The following is an 18705-nucleotide window of genomic DNA, read 5'->3' as shown; positions in this document are numbered from 1 at the left end:
ACAGTATGAATTTGTTGTTTACCTATTTTATATATATTAGTATCTGCAATTCTTGAACTCCCAATTTATCCCTTCCCACCCCCTTTCTCCCCTGGTAACCATAAGTTTGTTTTCCAAGTCTATGAGTCTGTTTCTGAGAATATACCCTTTGTTTTAGTGTTAAATCTACCCTTAGAGTTGGCATTAACCTTCCCCAAGAGACTTGCCACTAGCTCACATTTCCATGCCTGATATGATCTATTCTAGTTGGGCAAGATACCTACAGCCAACAGGGCACTTGGGCTTCATCTCCAAGAATAAGGATGGCCCTGCTAACCCCCATGGTTGAGAATAATTTTTTTTAAACCACTTACTGTTAACTATTATCTGTGTACTTGGTATATCAATGATCACTTAAGATGGTTCTTCATGATTTAGCTGATTTCCCTTAGAGAGGACTTGGCTGCTTTTAAACAAGATGAAGGAAAAAGGAGTCATTTAAAAATAAAAAAGGGACTTTCTATTTATTTGTTAAGTTTCAGGTTTACAAAGAACCAGCAACCCGATAACCAGCCCTCTCCCCTCCCAAAACCAGTGCTCTTCCACGCTGAAGGTTAGGAAGTTTCCAGAATGCTATCCAAAAGGTCAGGGGAACTCATCCAGAATAAATCAAAATATAGGCTCATTTGCTGATTTCTTGGTTGCTGGACAAATTGGATAGGTTAACAGATAAGAAACCCCTAGGTAATTTCAGGTTCTGTTAGACAAACAGAAAGGTGAATCTGCCAACTTGTTTTCTTGCTTCTTGCAAGAAATACTACTCCAGTGTTGAAAATTTAGGAGACAGGATTCAAAAATGGTCTGAAACAGCTGGCCCACGTGCTTTGGAATTGTGTGCACACACTTTAAGAAGCTGCTACAGAGTGAATACGAGATGGACGAAGTACAGACATGCCCAAGTATCCTTGAGCTAATGTTCCCCTCTGTCATTATTCTCTCATCTTTTGGGCCAAATAAGTATGTGGGGATAAATCAAGGCATTTTTAAACTGAGGGATGGAAAAATTCTAACTAGCAGCCCATTAACCCATGCTAAACAAAACAGATTTGGGATTTTGATTGCTGCACAATTGAAGTAACTACACTGAACAAGAAAATGTTTTAATATGTTGAAATATCTTCATATAGTTCATTCACTGCAGAGATAGATGAGCACAGGACATTCCAATTACAATAAAAAACAACCTACCACTCAATACCAGACTCTTGCTTATAAAGTCTAAGTAGGTGAGACAGGTTTTGTTTCATGAATTCTATACAAAAATCCATGTTAATGTAACCAAAATTATATCTGTTACAGTCACGTAAGTCATCACCATTAACTGGCCCTCCCTTCCACAAACGTGTCTAGACATCAACCTTAGGGATCATGATGTACAATCGGCAAGTTAGGAAGAGTCATTCAAGGAACCTCATATCTACTAAAGCTTGCAGAGAAAAGCCACCCCATGTGATCCTAAATATTAAACGTTCCTAATCTAAAGAAGCTTTCAGGAAATCAATTTCTATTCCACCTTTGGCAAGTCATTTAAGTGACTTCTACAAATAAGGTTAAAACGGAGAACTAAGTTAAGAGTCCTTAGTAAATGAACTGACAGCTTACTGGTCTTCTTTCTTGGTTGTAATAATCAAAGAACAAAAGAAAAGATCTCAAGTATCACCTTAATCTATACAGATTTCAAGAAGTTTATTCTGGGATTTAAAGAGTGACTTTGAAGATTTTCTAACACATATATTCTACTGGATTGTTTTCTTAAGTCATTTCTTCGAACATTAAAATCATTCCAGGGCTAGGGGAAGGGGGGAAAATATCAAATTTGTATCAGCTGCATAAAAACAAGATATCTAAGAAAAATTGTACTGGTTATGTCATTAGACAACACTTTCAAAAGCTCAGGTCTTGAATATTTCATTTACTATTTCTCTCTCTCTCTTTTTTCAAAGATAAGTTCCTAAGGTGACATAAAGCAATGACTCTGAGGAGCCTAGAAAAACACTTTCTTCCCCAAGTCCAACCTAATTTTTTTTCACTTTTGATCTAGATATTATTCTACAAGATTGAAGGAGTAATTAGTGTCTTAATTTTATATTTATATGAAGTAATATTCAATGCAATATGTTGTTTCTTATAAACCTCTACTGCTAGCCCAATAAGCAACTCAGTTTGGATATTTTAAAAGGCATTAGATGCATTAATTAAATAAATCATCAATTCATATAGTGCCAATGGCATTGCTACTTCCCAAAGAGCTTAATGTATTTGAAATAATAAATTTATATACTAGGACAATCTAGTTTTTCTGGCTTTCCAGCCTATAAAGACTTATTCATTGGATCTATGTCTGTGTCTTTTAAAAAGTGTTATTTAAAATCATCTCCAGCTACAGATAGCATTAGTGTGAATTTGCTGCTGGATAACCCTCCGCTCCTTCCATGTTAAATGAGTTTGGCTTAATAGTGAGAGTAATGTATAGTCTAAAAGTTGTACTAAAAGCCTGTGAAGTGTATTCTGTTTTCTAGTTCTCAGAATTTTGACCAGAAATTGTGTTAAGTATTTGTCCTCTGCACAAGGTTATGCTTTATAACCTGCCTAGCACTCATAATCACAAATACCGCTTAATGGTCAAGGCTTGGCTTCAGGGCAAACAGTTGGTCAAAAATCTGACTTACTACTGGGAGCCCTTCCCAGAATAAGCAGATGACCTGAGAATTCTTCCTTCTCCCAGGCCTGCTGAATGTACACCATCCCTGTTGGGTTTCATTGCCTTCTAAGATGACAAATCATGGGGGTGCCACACCAGTCTATAGTCTGAGCATGAGATGAACTAGTAGAAATGGTTTCTTATTGCAGGCCACTGTGCTGCGCTAACACGGAGCCCTCCTGGTCCATTATGAGATGTTCTTACTCACAGTCAACTACAAAAAGCCTTCTGATGAAACTACACAGGACTGTCAACATCAATGAGTCACTGTAAAGGGAGTCTCCTTGGTTCATAAAAAATGTAGTATTTAAGCAAGCTGTTTCATTAGCTTTTACAGCAATTTCATCAGTTCTCTGAACCACAAATGACCTGTTGCAAAATTCTGTGCCTGCTAAGTAATTGACATTTAAATACTTAAGGAAAACGTGGATGGATATAAGTGATTAGATAGGGGCTCCATGTGTAGCCTCTCTTTACGATCCCTATTATGGTCATTAAGTAAAAGTAACTTGAGTTGGTCCTTGAAGCTTTAGATTCACTCCACAGTGGCATCTGCTATTTTCTAGTCTTATTATGTAGGCATTTTTAGCATCAGAGAATGCAATTAGATCATTTGTTTCCTTAGCTGAACTCTATAGCCCTGTGCAAAGACAAGTCTTTGAAAGCCACTATTAAGTTCCTAATCCAATCTTTATTAAAAAGACTCAATATTGTAGACAGGGAGGTTAAGACAAATCCACAAAAAAGTAATAATCAGGCTTTTCTATACCCCACAGATGCCTTCTAAGGCAGTAAAACTTGAAATTAGGAAAATGTTTATAGTTGTAAGTTTTTAAAAAACCAGAACATACTCTGTAAACTATAGGAGCAGGTTGACAATGAGTTTCACCCAAGAAAATAGTGAAAGAGATAGTACTAACACACTTTCTCAGTCTCTCTAAGATAAGCAAAGTTTTACTTTTAGGGCTAATTATCAGAAGTGGGATGTGAATAGAAATCCCTTTGTCATGGTCAGTCTCTCCAGTTTTGAGGTTCTCTACCCAAAATTCCATTCCACATTTGCACCTCCATCTAAGGAATTCCCTTAAGAGTCAAATGTCATCTCTTCTGAGCATGTCATCTGTCTCACACTGTGACTCCACAGACGGTAAGTCATTGGCTACCCTAGATTTTGCTCTGAAGCCATGCTATAAGAAAATTAAAGTTCTTTCAAAATTTTCAAATATTGACAGCTTTGTTGTTATTGTCGGGAGCATATGGGGTTTAGTGATTGATCCCTGCTCAAAGCCATCATGATTTAGAGACTGGAAACAAAGTTTGCCCCTGAATGCCAGAGATCAGTGCCAGAAAGTTAATTCACGCAGTAAATCTATGTCCCTACGATGTGCCAGGCACTTTTCTAGAGATTGTATATGTCAGCGAGAAAAATAACGATCTAGCCCCCTATAAGGTTTACACTCTACCAGGGGAAGCCCATACATTGTTCATAGTCTTTCAGAAGGTGACAGATGTTCTGGAAGAAGAGAGCAGAGTACAGTGGGTTGGGAGTACAGGGTTGGGGATGGCTTTAATAGTTTTTTAGAAACACAGATGAATAGCTTATTTTTAAAGGTTAAAATGATTTAATTTAATTTAGCACCAGATGTGATGCTAAGGCACTCTCATCTAGTCCGATGGGGAAGGTACCATCATCCCTATTTGATAAGAGTGGAAGCTGAAGTACAGAAGTTCACTGATACACTGAAAGTCTCATGAGTCTAATGCATATGCTCTTAACTTCTCTGTTTTAGAACAATACAGGCAAAAAGAAAGAAGTAATCTGGTCCTTCACATAATCGGAATGGGCACTAGCCAGCAAATACATTTGGGAAAGAGGCATTGATAGCAATGAGAAAAGAATATTTATGTCATCTTGACTAGAACATGGGACCTGCTGACTTAACATAATTATACGATGGCAAGAGGTTGAAAAGTGGATCAAACTGGATTAGGGGGGGTTTACAGAACCATATTTGGTCTTGATGGTAGAAAAGACTCTGAAGTTTTGAGCAATGGCATGGAGGTCGGGGTGTGACAAATCTGAGTATGAAGCCTCTGCATCAAAGAGTCAGATAGCTTTGTAGTATGACAGTTGCATGAACTTGCCATTTTGAGTGATTCAATACTGCCGGTTTCTTTCATTTAATTACTTGACTAATCTTTTGGAAACAAAGCCTTCTACTTGAAAGGTTAAGGTCTAACAATCTCAAATGTCAGATTCATGGTTATCCCATCTTGCCAAGCTCTGAAACTTGGTGACCCTCAAACTTCAAATAAATGTGTCCTAAAGGTGGCTTAAAAAAAACAAAACAAAACAAAGTCTCTTATGTCTTATAACCATCATTCTAAGACCCCAAAAAAGGATTACCATAATGTCAGTTTTATAAAAACTTACATAAGTGAAATGACATTTGAAATGTGAGCACTTAAAGGAACATCTTTTGTAAAAGGCAGCCATTGACTAAAGTAGTCATGTTATTATAGCTCCTTGTTTAAAGTAAATTATATAGCATTTTCCCACTTTATATGCTTCTCCATAAAACTATTGCAAAACTAGAAGGATTAGTACCAAGGAAATGCCGGTTAAGAAGGGCAGTAGTAGGGTGAGAGACAGAGTTCTGCTTCTTATACATTTAGAATAGTGATCTGAGAGTGACATGTATACCTTTCTGTGTTTTTAAAATCTAATTCCGTAGAGACATGCTAATTTGTCAGGTAGCAATATTTTAAATGTTGGAAAAAATCTATCGTCTAACTGGGGCTGAAGAGAGAATCATGAAGCTACTCTAGATTCAGTCACATGAAATTAAACTCAAAAGTTAAGAGAACATACAACATGAACACGATCGCCTCCAGAACTCTGCCCACAGTGAGCCTTCCACAGAGTCGTCTTGGACATCGTGAACTGATGCTTATCTATCCAAAGTTGGTGACACAAGCTCCTGATATATCCTTTTAAAAAATGAATCGTAAGCTTTGAATCAAATGCTCACTAGGGTTTGAAAAAATTCATATGCTAGGATTTTCAAAATTGGTCAGTGTATGGTCTATTGCCAATTTCCAGACTGGTTTTCTTAGATCCAGTGGGATCTGTGTAGGCAGGAACAAAATGGCAACATATTTCAAGTATTTAAAGAACCTAATGGATATCAAATCTTTACCTGTAATACAGCTGCACACACAAATTAAAAAACTAGCTTTTCTTGATTTGAGTAGAAATTGTGTTAAGTCAAAGGGATAACTTTAATTACCCAGTATTGAGCCAATGCTTTCATCAATTTTCTCAAGTTTTGTTAGTGCTTTAGTAAGCAGTTTGGTAGCTACTTTTAAAAGGAGGAACAGAAGGAGAATAAGAAGTTGTCCTTGGATGAAATATCAGGTTGAAAACTATTCACCACTATGATTATTATCAGCCAGGTGATTATTCATTGTGTCACACGGATGCATGAGTCACGGTGAACACTCCAATGTAGACGTTGAACCAAGGACTTGAAGAGACCACACCATCTGGAGAATTTCAGTAACAGCTTGTCTGCCTTTCTCAGGCCCTGAGCAGATATAAACTAGAGGAACATAGGGATATTGCTCATTATAAATAACCTTAAAGTTTAAAAAAGAAAGACTCAAAGCTGTTTATACCAACAGATAAGGCAAGCTGAAGCTCCTCATTTTGCTCACTTTATAATAAAGTCCAATTAATATTGCAGAGGAGAATAGCTTGAGTCACTTATTCACCTGGTGATCTGGTTTATTGTTCATTGAACACCTACTATGTGCCACACTCTGTATTATGCCACATACACAGTGACAAAAATAGATCTGGTCTCTACTCTCAAGGGGCTTGAAGTATAGGCAGAGGAGAGAGAACAAGCAAGTAATAGTTACAACTGATGTTAAGTATTTTAGAGGAAATGCTTCCAATTAGGGTAGAAAGCGTCACTGCCGTTAATAGTGTTTCGTAAGAGAAGGCAAATTAGACTACTTTGAGGAATTCTATAAATTGCTTCTTTATTAGTATCCACCATGGAAAGACGCAAATTTTGTCTAAAGGGCTTAGTTACCCTCTTCAATAGACAGTTTTAAAGTTATGACGTTTACTTAAAACATTAACTGGATGAGGGATACTTACAATGAATATTTGGGAATCTCATTTAACAGTATTGCAATCCAGAAGGGCATCTGTGTGGCAGAGCCAGAAGAAGGAAAAAAAAATCTCGTGATATACTAGGTTATGAAGGAGTATCAATGATGTTTCCTGCCAACTTGTCATAAAATCCAAAGCTCTGAATCAATGTTATTTTCATAAACACAGAAGGAAACATTATGCTCATTTAGCATCAGTTTTGTCACTTCAGAAGCACAAGCAATTCAGAGATGACACAAACCTTTATATTCTAGAGCCAAACATGTTCTGTGGCACTCTTAATTACCAGACTTTTTAAAGAGGACAACAGTGTCGCTTTCAGATCAGGCCAAACTAAAGATTTAAATGAAGTGATATTTGAAAATGTAACCATGGGCCCCTACTAGTGGTTCTGGCTAAGGAGCAAACCTAATTGACAAAAGAACTAGCAAGAGAAGATTAGGTAACATTTGGTTAATGTCAGCCTTCAACAAGAAAATGGACTTTTATTATCATCCCAAACAGTGAGGCCCTCAACAAGTGTTGGCTGCATGAAATATGAGTCCAGATCCTAAGAAAGAACATAGTTGCACCCATTGTTTCTATTAAAGGGATCTTGTATAGAAGGCTAAACATTTGTGTATCTACACACTGTTGGGAAAAAGAACCACAGATTTTCTTCTGTTCATGGATATGCCTAAAAGATCCACAAAGGTACTGTCTGTAGCTTAGAATGCAGCTAAGATTTTATCTTAGAATGTTCACATATCTGCTGAATCTGGCAAACTTCTGACCCTCTGTTTTCTTATAATTACCCTTTATTTTCATATCTCTCCTTCTTCCTCACTAAACTTTTTTTTACTTAGTTCTGGCATTTCTCCCCAATCTTGCCTCATCACCATCCCAAGTCCTGCTTCCGAAAAAGCTATACTACCTTGTGTCCTTGCTCCTCGCAATTAGCCAACCCCTATTGCAGTGTTATTTTGATATGCTCTATTCACACAGCACAAGTATTTCATAATATATTTAGAATACATGATGAGACAAACCTCTTTGTGGATGAATTCCATCTTCTCCAAAGGGTCCAATGAGAATCTGAGTTGTAAGAGATTCTAGTTCTACCTGACCTACTTTCATGGCTGAATTCTTGAAGCAGTGCCCTATCAGACCTCATGGTTTTCCTAATTTTGTATTAATCAGATATCAGTGTTCAATTCCTCTATTCACAGTCTACCTGAGATTCAAAGCCTTTCATACATAGAATGCACAGTAAATACATACATAGCCATCTGCTCCCTTGAGAAGCTGGTCTCTTCCATTTACCTTGGACACACACACACACACAAACACACATACACACCCACAGTGCCCTCTCTTGTTACCTCCCTAGCTTGTAACACTTACTGCCTTCAACTGCCTGAATCCCTACCTGTCATTCAAAGTCCACTCAAGATGTCTTAGGTCTTCACGGACCTCTCACAAGCCCTACCATTTCTCTCCACTTGCCCGGACTGTTCGCTGCCCTCTGATCCATGTAGGACTCTTCCCGTAACTCAGTGAAGTTTTGAGGTCAGGGCATTACCTGTCCTCCTTTTCTAGGCCCCACATAGTCTGGTAAACAGCAATGCACTTAAAACATTAGAGGTAATACACAGTTTCCATTTGCTCCTTAATATTCAAGTCTTTTCTCTACTTTGCTGATCTTTCGTGAAATATAAGGTTTTCTTCAACTGCTAAGCAATTGCCACTCAAATTCATCCTGCCAAGACAGCCAGGTTAATTTAGCTGAGTCAGCATTTTGTTTTCCTGACTAATAAAGAGATCTTCTGTTTAGCAGATAAAGACCTAAGTTCTTGTCCCGACATCCAAAGCTCAGTGCAAGCCATCTCTCCTTCTTGAATGATATCACTCCTTATCTCTCCATGACTTGTATTTTCTCCTGACCAAACTGGCCCATCGATATCCATTGGGCATATATTTGCATGATGTACTTATGCACTTCTGCCTAGAATGCATTTTTCTTCCTACCTTTGCTGATTTGGTTTCCACCATTTCTTTGAAGGCCAAGTCCATTATCACACCTGAGTCCCTTTCTTTCTCTGGCCCCTCTCAGTACCATTTAATTATAATAAAACCATGCGTTAATTGAGCAGTTGTCATTTTCTTTAAATTTCTTGTAGGCAGCAACTGTTGATGGCTATGTGTCCCCTAGCAGGTGTTAGGTAAATATTTTCATCCCGCTTTCAATTACAATCAGCTTTTAGTTGAGAACTTCAGACCAGCTCGACAAATCAAAAACCCCAAGAACAAGTTATTGGGCAGCTAAGCAAGCATCTAGGCCTTAAGATATCCTTCAAAGACATCTTGGACATTGAATAAAACTGGTTTCAACTCAAGTCCTTGAATGTTTCTGAAAAGCTTCAGCTATAGTCGAACCTGGGCCCAGGCAGAATTAAACCTCCTGTTGTCAATCAGCTATGGATGGAAGAGTCTGTTCTATCAATTACGTATTTGTTTTCTATTTCAAAAATGGGATTTTATTTAAGATATTTGACTTTAGAGGCAAAGTTAAAAAAAGAAACCCCCAAACAGAACCATCAGATCACACTAACACCACCCAGCGCTGATGTAGTAAAGCACGACTGACATCTTCTTTTAAGGGAGATTTGAGCACCTACTGTGTGTACCACCATTCCAACTTCTGATCCTCTGATCTGGAAGTAAACTATATGTTTCCAATCTAGATTAATATTGTGCCCCAAAGCCAAATGGTTCAGCATTCTTCATAGGACTATGTGAGCCCCTGACAAATGTTCAGACACATTCAGCTTATTTTTGCTGCACTAAATGGTAACAAAAAGCACTTTAGCATCTGCATTAAGTATTACAGAAGATTAGAGCAGGTCTTGGCCCCTTAATAGGACACTTCAAATATGAAAAACAAGTGGGTGAAGTGTTTAGAACAAGGAGGGCAGCTGCATCCAACATGGATATGTTGTTGAAGTTATCTTCACTTTCCAGTTATTTGGATATGGATTAATTCTAGCCCTCAGGAGGACTCAGCTGTGCTGCCCAGGGGAGATTTAAGTGAGACCTTAAGAGTTAACATCTGTGTGCCTGTACTGGTTTATGAAGCATTGCTGCATTCTGCTTGACCCTCAAATTTAATAGTTTCATTGTCTGTAGGAAAGATAGACTCCTCATTTCCAGCCCAAATGTGTTCATCTCTAGATTCCAGTTTCCCTGAAGACCACAGACAAACAAAATGAGACCATTTTCCAATATCAGCTTAGTTATTGCGTTGAGAATTATAGTCCTAGAGCAGGTACATTTCTGAAGCAGCAGCTCTGAGGAAGTATTTTTTTTTTTATGGCTTCTCCTTTCGTTTTAACTTGGAGGCAACTCATTTCACTGATGGAGAAGATGAAGCCCAGTTGTCATACCTCTCGTCTTAAATGGCACAGCTGGGTTGTGGACACAGTCATTTGTAGTTCAAAGCCCAAGCTCTTGAACACTAACCTCTGCTGCCTCTTCAAAACCAGGGTTCCAGTTCTCTACTTCTACATCATACTCTTGTATCTCCATCTAGGATGTGATCTCTGCCAAACATCAGTCTCTGATTAACATCGGTCATTCTTAGGACTGTTTTGTAAGGCGGGTAGTGAATGGCAGTGCTCTCATTCCACTGCAAGTCTAGATTTTGCATTCTCTACTTCACATCAGGTAGACTTTCTTTTAGATTTCGACTCACTGGGAGTTCTTCCATTGCCAGCCTCAACATACTTCACATAATGGGCATTTACTAAATATTCAGATAAACATCAAGATTTCAATCATCAAGATTCATGCTTGAATCCTGGCTCTACCACTTTAATGGTATGACCTTGGGCAAGCTGAGATCTACTGATCATATGGGCAATAAGAAATGGAGCTATCTTTTCTATCTTAAGTTATTTAAAGCAAAAGTCAAATAGGAGAATGGAACAGTACTTCATAAACCCTAAAGCACTACAAAAATTAAGTGCAGTAGATTCATTCACTAATTATGGAGAGAACTTCATCTTCATCTGTACTCCAGGCATGGCACGGAAAACACAAAATAAAAAGTTTTATAAGTTAGAGAAAATTGTCTGGTTCAAGGATAATGATCTAGTTTACTGAATTCTTTTTAAAAAAGACGTGACTGGGACTGTCTCCTAATAAATGGAGATTAATTCCATTCTTTAAAATCCCCAAAGGCGGGGGAAGGGTTTGGGAATGGGGTAATACTATAAAACTAAGGAGTCAGTTTTCCTAGAATCAAGAAAGCAATTCTTGAGACAGTAAGAAAAATGTCAAGGTCTGTGCTTTTTCATCTTTCATCTCTAACATCTTTCAGTTAAACTGAGCTATGTTTAAATGCTTTGCTTTATTATTTCCATGGCTGTAGTAACTCAGATACTTTGTTATGCTTTCTATTGAACAACTGAATTACGAAAGTTACTCTTAGACGTTGTGAAGGGCTTGCTGAAGTACAGCTGGCTGTAGCTGGACCCTACTGCTCGCATTTGGTTCAGTGGATCTGGGATGGGAACCAAGAAGTTGCATTTCTAACAAGTTCCCAAGTGATGCTGATGTAGCTGGTCTGGGGACCACACTCTGAGAATCAGTCTTCGATGGGTTCTCTCTAGCTGTGAACTACACACCAAGCTAACTAAGGGCCTAATCTTGAAAGAATGAATCTGACTGTGAAATGTGAACTTGTGGCAGTTCATCTGTCACATAAAGCTCTAAGTCTGCTTCAGAGTAACACTTTGCATCACATTGCTATGGAGAAATAGTGTAGCTTTTTACCCAGAGAAAACATTAAACCATGTATCGCTTACCCAGATCTCTCCAGGTTGGAGAATGTTTCAAACCCAGCTTTTCCAGTATTCTTTCTTCCTCATCTACCTGCTCCTTTTCCTCTATGGTTACCTAAAAATCTAAGTGACAGCCCTAAGCATTCTGCCTCCTGGTAACATCCCTGCAGCTGCTCACTCACTCAGCCTGCCTCATTCACTCAGAATTCTGACCAGTTTAAAGCAGTTAAAGGTCACTTGCCTCTAGCTAGCTTAGGGGCTGTTATAAGCTTTAGCAGCAGAGAAAAATTGCCAGGTTGCTTCTATATAAGGGCAACAGCTTTTATGTTCCTGAAATGTCATAAGCCTTAATGCTTTTCTATTGTGATGATTAAGAATTAGCAAGAGTTAGACAACTTGGATTAAAGTTTCGTATTAAAATAAGTTTACTAGGAGAGGAAAAGGATGAGGTAGGTAGAGAGGAGATTCTACTTCACTTAATAAAAAAGTAACTTCCATTTTTAGACTAGGAAGCCATTTGTTCAGATTTTGCTTACCCAAGAGTGGCAGGCTTCCTTCCAAGGTAGCAGAAAGAGTCAGGAAGGGGAGTAACCATGGCAACCTGCCCAGCTCCGTGGGCAAGGACAGTATGGGGCCCTATGTACCCAGAAGACTTATTTCTAGCCTAGTCCCTCAGGTTAGTACGGGTGGTCCCTCCCTTCCCACTTCCTTGGGCTATAATGCTGACTTCAGGGGGAAGGACTGCTCCCTCTCTGTAGGGAGTCTGGAAGGGAGGGAGTGGGAAAGACTTAAATGAGCCCAGAGGAGGTCAGCTTGACCAAACCAAACCGCAGGCTCCGGGCAGAGAACAGAGAGTAACTCCCAGTCCGTTCAGCAGGAGCACAGCAAACATGCCAAGCTTTGTTAGTATTAAGTGCTTGAATGATGAGCATTTTTCAGGTAGCCAGGCAGTGTCCAAGTCTGACAAAGAAACTCTCCATTCTGCCTTCAGTTTTCACAAAGATACACAATTCAGTGGTTCAGGGGGCAAAGGGGAAACAAAGCACAAAATTTCTAAGTCAAACAGAATAAAGTATTCTAGGCATATTAGGTTAACAGTCTTTCCAACAACCCTGGGGGCAGGTACTGTCATTCTCTCCAGATAGGAAGGCTTAAGTACAGAGAGACGGTGCAACTTGCCCAAGGTCACGTGAGCAGCAGTGCTGTCCCTGGGAGTTTTGTTTGTTTGTTTGTTTGATTTTATTTTTTGCTTGAAGCATAGTCATTTCACACTGTTGTGTCAATTTCTGGTGTACAGCACAATGGCTCAGTCACACATATACATATAGAGATTCTTTTTCATATTCTTTTCCACCCCTTCCACCCCCTAGAAGTGTGTTGCTTATCTGTTTTATATATAGTAGTTAGTATTTGCGAATCTGGAACTCCCTGGGATTAGAGGCAGCAGGACTCTGGAATCCAGGCTCTCCACCACTAGGGACTGCGCTAGGTGGGAGGCAGAAACTGGCACGCGTGCTGGCCCTTCGTGTCCAAACTCAGCATCATTTGGTCCCCTCACCAGAAAGTAGCATGTTCTTTGTAGAGGAAGGGGACTTAATGGCCTGCTTTCCTTCTCTATCACAGGATTAATCCAGTCAGGATGCGTCCCTATGAGTTAGGTTTCCCTTAAACACAGATATCTGATGTCACAGCTATTGCAACTAAGGGTGATTTCAGCCCACCTCTGTGCAACTCAGTGCCACGGCTTCACGGCTTCAACTTTAGAATTACATAGCAGCGCCTGAGAATTTTCAAACTACATCCTGTTCCTCAGGTGCTTCATATCGCCAGTCTAGTTCTCTTTCTGGTTCTGCTTGGAAGGGACAACACTTTCCGTGTTTGGTCAAATACCAGAACCTCCCCATCCAGACCACTTTCAAGCCTTTCCACCCAGGGAATCAAGTTCTGCTGACCATTAGGGCAACTTAATACCCTGGAGGGCCTGGTTTTTGGCAGCTTTCTCAAGTATTTCAGGATCTTAGCTTTGTCTTTAAGAACAAGCATAAATTAAATCCTCAAGTCAAGAGAGACTGAGGAAGGAGACACAGGGAACTTTCAAAACCACCCAGGTTAAAAGTATCAGTGGTAGGAGGTTCAGGCTTATGAACACATGAAGGGAGAATGAGAAACAAAGCAGCTCATAATGACCGTACCACCAAGAGCTCCCGCCTCCAAAAGCCTCCTAGGAGAATTACTGCTACATACCTAGCCCAGGAGCCACTCACCGAGGCTTATGTCATCCTGCTCCCTAAATCTCCAGGTAGCTGGGGTGCGGCTGATAAATGCTGCCCCCAACCAGCTGGTCAGTAGCTTCTTGAGGTCCCTGTACCACCTTCGTGCAATTCTCTTCAACCCAAACAAGATGGCTGAAATCCATCTGCCCTTTTGGGCAAGGCAACAAGTCAGCCTAATGCACAGGAGTTTGGACTTTGAGTCGAATCTACAACTATAAAAAGTCTCAGGTGGAAATGCAGAATCTGGATTCCGTCCTTGACAAATCAGGCAAGGTTTTTAACATGTTCTGCGGTTCCCTTCCTTCTCTTACAGGAAGAAGATCGGCTGTGTCCAAGATCTCCAGAATTAGGACTCCATGTGTGTCATACAGCTCAGAGTTGGAAGGCATTCCCCTGCCATCTACTTGTTCTGGTCATGCATTAAAATAGAGAAGGGTATGGCTTAAGAAGAGCTGGTTTTTAGGGCAGCCATTTGGATAAAAAGGTAGAGAGTCGGGAGTGGGAAGTGAAGGGGAAGTTAAGTTATTCGCCACCAACAGGAATAAGAATCCAGTCCACCTTGGGAGGATACTGATTAGGTATTTAGAAGTAATCAGTCTCAGAAATACACACTGGGAAAAACCACCAGGCCTCCTTTGTGCTTTCTCTACGAGACTGTTTCGACTGCACACTGCACGTTGGATTGAGAGTGGCTTTACTGCCACATACCCAGCACTTCAAGCAAAAAGGTCCGTCCCCAGAGATGAAGGAGAGCCCAATCTCAAATACTCCTGCATTCTCATGGCAGTAAATTTTCTTACAGAGTCATGGAGGCCTATGTTCCTTCAGTGACGGACAGGCAGAGCCTGGGGTGGGCGGGGCACTTGGCCCAGAGGAGAGGAGCCTAATCAAGGTCTGGCAGCTGGTTTAAGAAGCAAGGTGGAGGTGTCACGGAGCGTGGAGGCAAGCCATTTGGTAGCTGTAATGTGTCCCCTTCCCAGCTAGGTCCTCCCTCCCACCCAGACAGTAGATGCTCCTGTGTGGGGAGCCAACCTCAAGCCTGCAGGAAGATCAATTATATAGCCCATCAAAGCCATTCCAGGACCCTTATCAGATGTCTTGAAGGCATTCTTGCAGCCGCCCCCTTTCCTCAGCTATTACTTCTGTTTGAGTTAACTCGGTCTTACCTCCCTCTCTTCCACTCCCCTTCTTTGCCTGATTAGGGCCAGAAATTTTATTCATTAAATCACTTTACAGTGCAATAACAACATTTACTATTCATGAAGTCGCCCCTCCATAATTTTTAAGTCTTTCCATGTGTCTGGAAGCTTATTTCTGCTCTTCTCATTTTACAGGGTGTCTCTCTTCCTTCCAAACACAAACTGAAAAGAAAGAGGATGGCGGGGGGCCGGGAGGGGGGGCGCTGTGGATATGGTGGAGATAACTTCCAGATTCTTTAAGTGTTTTTAATCCAGTTAAGATTTCCCTTTAGACTCAAACGGCTCCGGCTCCCTGCTACACTGACGGCGGACCTGAATTCCAGGCTAAGAATGAAGTCAAGAGGAAAGGCCGGCAGAAACAAATAACAGAGTCAGCTCTATGCTATGAAAACCGCTATGCTGACTGGGGCTCGACGGCTTTAACCCATTCATTTTTTCCCTTTTCTAGAATTCTTACTTCATCTTTCCGGCTCACCGCCTGTGGGCAAACACCGTTTACACGCTCCGAGCTCCAGGGATTTCAAACAAGTTTGTTAAGTCTCCTGGGCAGATACTTTCTTAAGAAGGCGGGTGTATGACGAAGTTCATATTTTAATACCATTCGTTGCCAGTCATCAAGAAAAAGCTTCTCGTGGGCACAAGCCAGGTTCCCAGCCTTTGTCACACGGCAAAAATAAACACCCTTGGAGGAGTTAATTTGGCGGTCAGCAGCCACACCAGTGACCGACTCGGGCTGCCCGCAGAGCTTTTAAACACACACACACACACACACACACACACACACACACACACACAAGGGAGGCTCTTGTTAAATGCCACACATTGGACATCTGGAGTCCGACCCCAAAGGTGGATGCATTTCGTGGAAATATTCCTCGGATGTCAGGCCACAGAGCTGCCTGTTCGCCCAAGTGCACCGTCTCCGTTCTGAGATGCCCCAACAGTCCCGGGTGTGCATCCCAAGGAGGGGAAGCAAAGGAAGGGAGGAGGTCGCCAAAAGGAAGAAGAATCGGAAAGCTACTCACAGGCTAGCTAGCGCCTCGGCGATGCGAGCATGACTTCCCGGTGCCCGAGCCTCCTGGCTGCCGAGCAGCCGACACGGCGGCCGCGCTTAAATAGCCGCCGGCCGGGGAGCTTCGGAGCCGCGGGCCACTCCCGGCGAGATATGGTTCTAATCAGATGCTGGCAGCTGAGGACTCCCCAGGAATGCGCCGGGATGTTTTTGCTGCCTGAGCTTGGTAACTCCCCCTCAACGTGTCTGCTGAGTCTTCCAAACTTAACTGTTTATTAACTCGAGCTGCGGCCGCGCAGTGGAGCCGGCTCCCTCGGGCAGGGCGAGCCCCACCAGCGGGGGGCGGTCGCCGGAACCCGGGCGGACGGGAGGAGAGCAGAGAGCCGTCCGGCGCCGCCGAAGCCCGGGGCTCGCGGGGCTGCGGAGCAGGCACAGGGGAGGGTGCGGGCAAGGACAGGAAAGGGAAACTCCGCAGGAAAGGGGTGGGACCCAGCGACCTTCATCGCGCAAATTCCTTCCCTGGATCTCCACTTCCAGTGATGTGGCGTCCTAGGTCATCCTAACCCAGTGGGGACCTTTGAACAAAGGGCTGCCTTAACTCTGGCTTTTCTGGCCAGAAGCAGTGGCTCCTGGCTCAGATCTGCTGTTTCTACAGTTGGACGTGCGATTGCCCCCTTAAAGGAATTCCTGTCTCATTCATGGCAAATATGGGTGCACTTAAACTGCTGGGTAGTCTGTGTGTATATGTAAAACATACTGTGTTTATGGATGAAATATAATCTGTATATACAGATATAAAAACAATACTCTGTCTATGAAATTGATATAAACAAAAACGTTCACATCTATATAACCCACCCAAATAAGCTATATATCTGGTATAAACAGATTATATCCTGGCTTCCCTCACAGTGTGTCTATCTCTGTGTAGACACCCAACATGACTTTATCTGCACTGATTTCCATAGTGTTTCCTATATCTCTAAGAAAAATCTGAAATATGAGAAGCAAGATACTAGAAAATACTGGCATACAGTGTTCAACAGTAGAAGGCTCATGGCAGCATATCTTAATGGACCTTAACGGGATGGAGGGGGAATTCATTTTCTCCATATTTTAAAATCATGAACAATTGTAAAATACCCCCGGAAGCTCTGCTTTTTAAGAATTATGAAATTATTCTGGTGAAAAGCATGTCTATGTTTCCTTTTTAAAAAAAGTCTGAGACAGTGTATGCTAAATGTGAAAATACTAAATTGTGACTTGGAAGGGAAGGGGTTATTGTTTTCCTTGGGTAAGCAACACACAGTGGACTTGCATTTTACCTCTGGAAAGCAGGGGTTCAAATCAGGCTCATAGGATACCAAGGATGTATTCTGTGGTCCCAGCCTAGCCCCAGTTGCAAAGCCACTGTGTAATTTGCGACAGCTCAGTGTGAGTGACAGTCCTTGCTCTCAAGTAGGTCAGGCTTGGAACAGCCCATAAGCCAGGGGTGCAGAGCAGCAAAACCTAGCAACTGTGAGAATGCTGCCTCTTTTGGCCTTTGCTGTTTCGGCCACCTGTCTCCTCCCCTCACACCTGGGGATGTGGGGGTGGGGAAGGAGGTGCTGACAGTTTTCAATATCCCTCTCAGGTAATTTGCTGTTATTAAAAAGAAAATTATTTCGTGTGAATGACAGGAGGTATATAAAATTTAGTCTTGGGGTGGTATTTTTAACATTTACGCAGAGAACTTTAATTCTGGTACATCTCAGGACATCATGATTTATTTCTAAGATCCAGATGTCCAGAGGGTTGGTTTCACTTCCAAAGGCTAAGTAACTGGGACAATCACAGCAGATTTCAGGCAAATAGAGACTTGGACAATTTGAAAAAGAAATAGTTCTCTCTTTTAACCTCAGTTTGTAACACTTTCTCACAAGTCACCGTCCAAACTTATTTTTTTTTTAATTGGAAGACTCTAACCAAGAAATGTTAACTTTTGTTTGCTCTACCCCACCAAATGGAAGGGATTTGTCTGAGAAGCCAGGGGAAGAAAATGATTTCATCTGTAATGAGCTGCAGTTTCAAGAGAAGACGCTCATGAAAACAGTTCGTCCGTGAGCAGTGGGCTCAAACACGTACAGCCTGAAGCGGACAGCTCTGTCATCTTACACAGAAATCTTAAGAGTATCTCCTAAGATACAGTGGAGAACTCTGAGTTGATTTGAAGTGTATTTTCATATCTCTAGGGCTCTGATATTGCTTCTGGCAGTAATTCAGTGTCCTGCTCACATTAAGTGAAAAAAAAAAGGGGAGAATGAAAATAAACATAACCCCCCCATTTTCTTAAATCTCTGGTGAGACATAGTCTCCTGTCCCACTGAAGTTATTCACTTTTCAGTAGATGGAATAGGAACAGCCTTGCTGCTGGAGAATCACATCCAAGCCCACCCTGCTGTTAACCCTGCCTAAACCATGGTCTCTTCTTATCACCAC

At 41.3% G+C, this 18705-nt stretch overlaps 1 protein-coding gene across 3 annotated transcripts in view; it reads right to left on the bottom strand.

The window, feature by feature from the left end:
* Positions 1-16639, bottom strand: part of DAB2 (DAB adaptor protein 2) — a 52045-nt gene extending 35406 nt beyond the window's left edge. For all 3 annotated transcript variants that reach the window (XM_006207681.4, XM_072958751.1, XM_015242096.3), the window contains exon 1: positions 16241-16639. The gene's annotated coding sequence lies outside the window, so the exon portion shown is untranslated. The remainder of the gene's footprint in view (positions 1-16240) is intronic.
* Positions 16640-18705: the final 2066 nt, after the last annotated feature.

Source organism: Vicugna pacos, chromosome 3 (assembly GCF_048564905.1).
Source record: "Vicugna pacos chromosome 3, VicPac4, whole genome shotgun sequence".
Taxonomy (NCBI): Eukaryota; Metazoa; Chordata; class Mammalia; order Artiodactyla; family Camelidae; genus Vicugna; species Vicugna pacos.
Note: the sequence above shows the minus strand (reverse complement) of the source record. Positions and strands in the feature narration are given on the sequence as shown.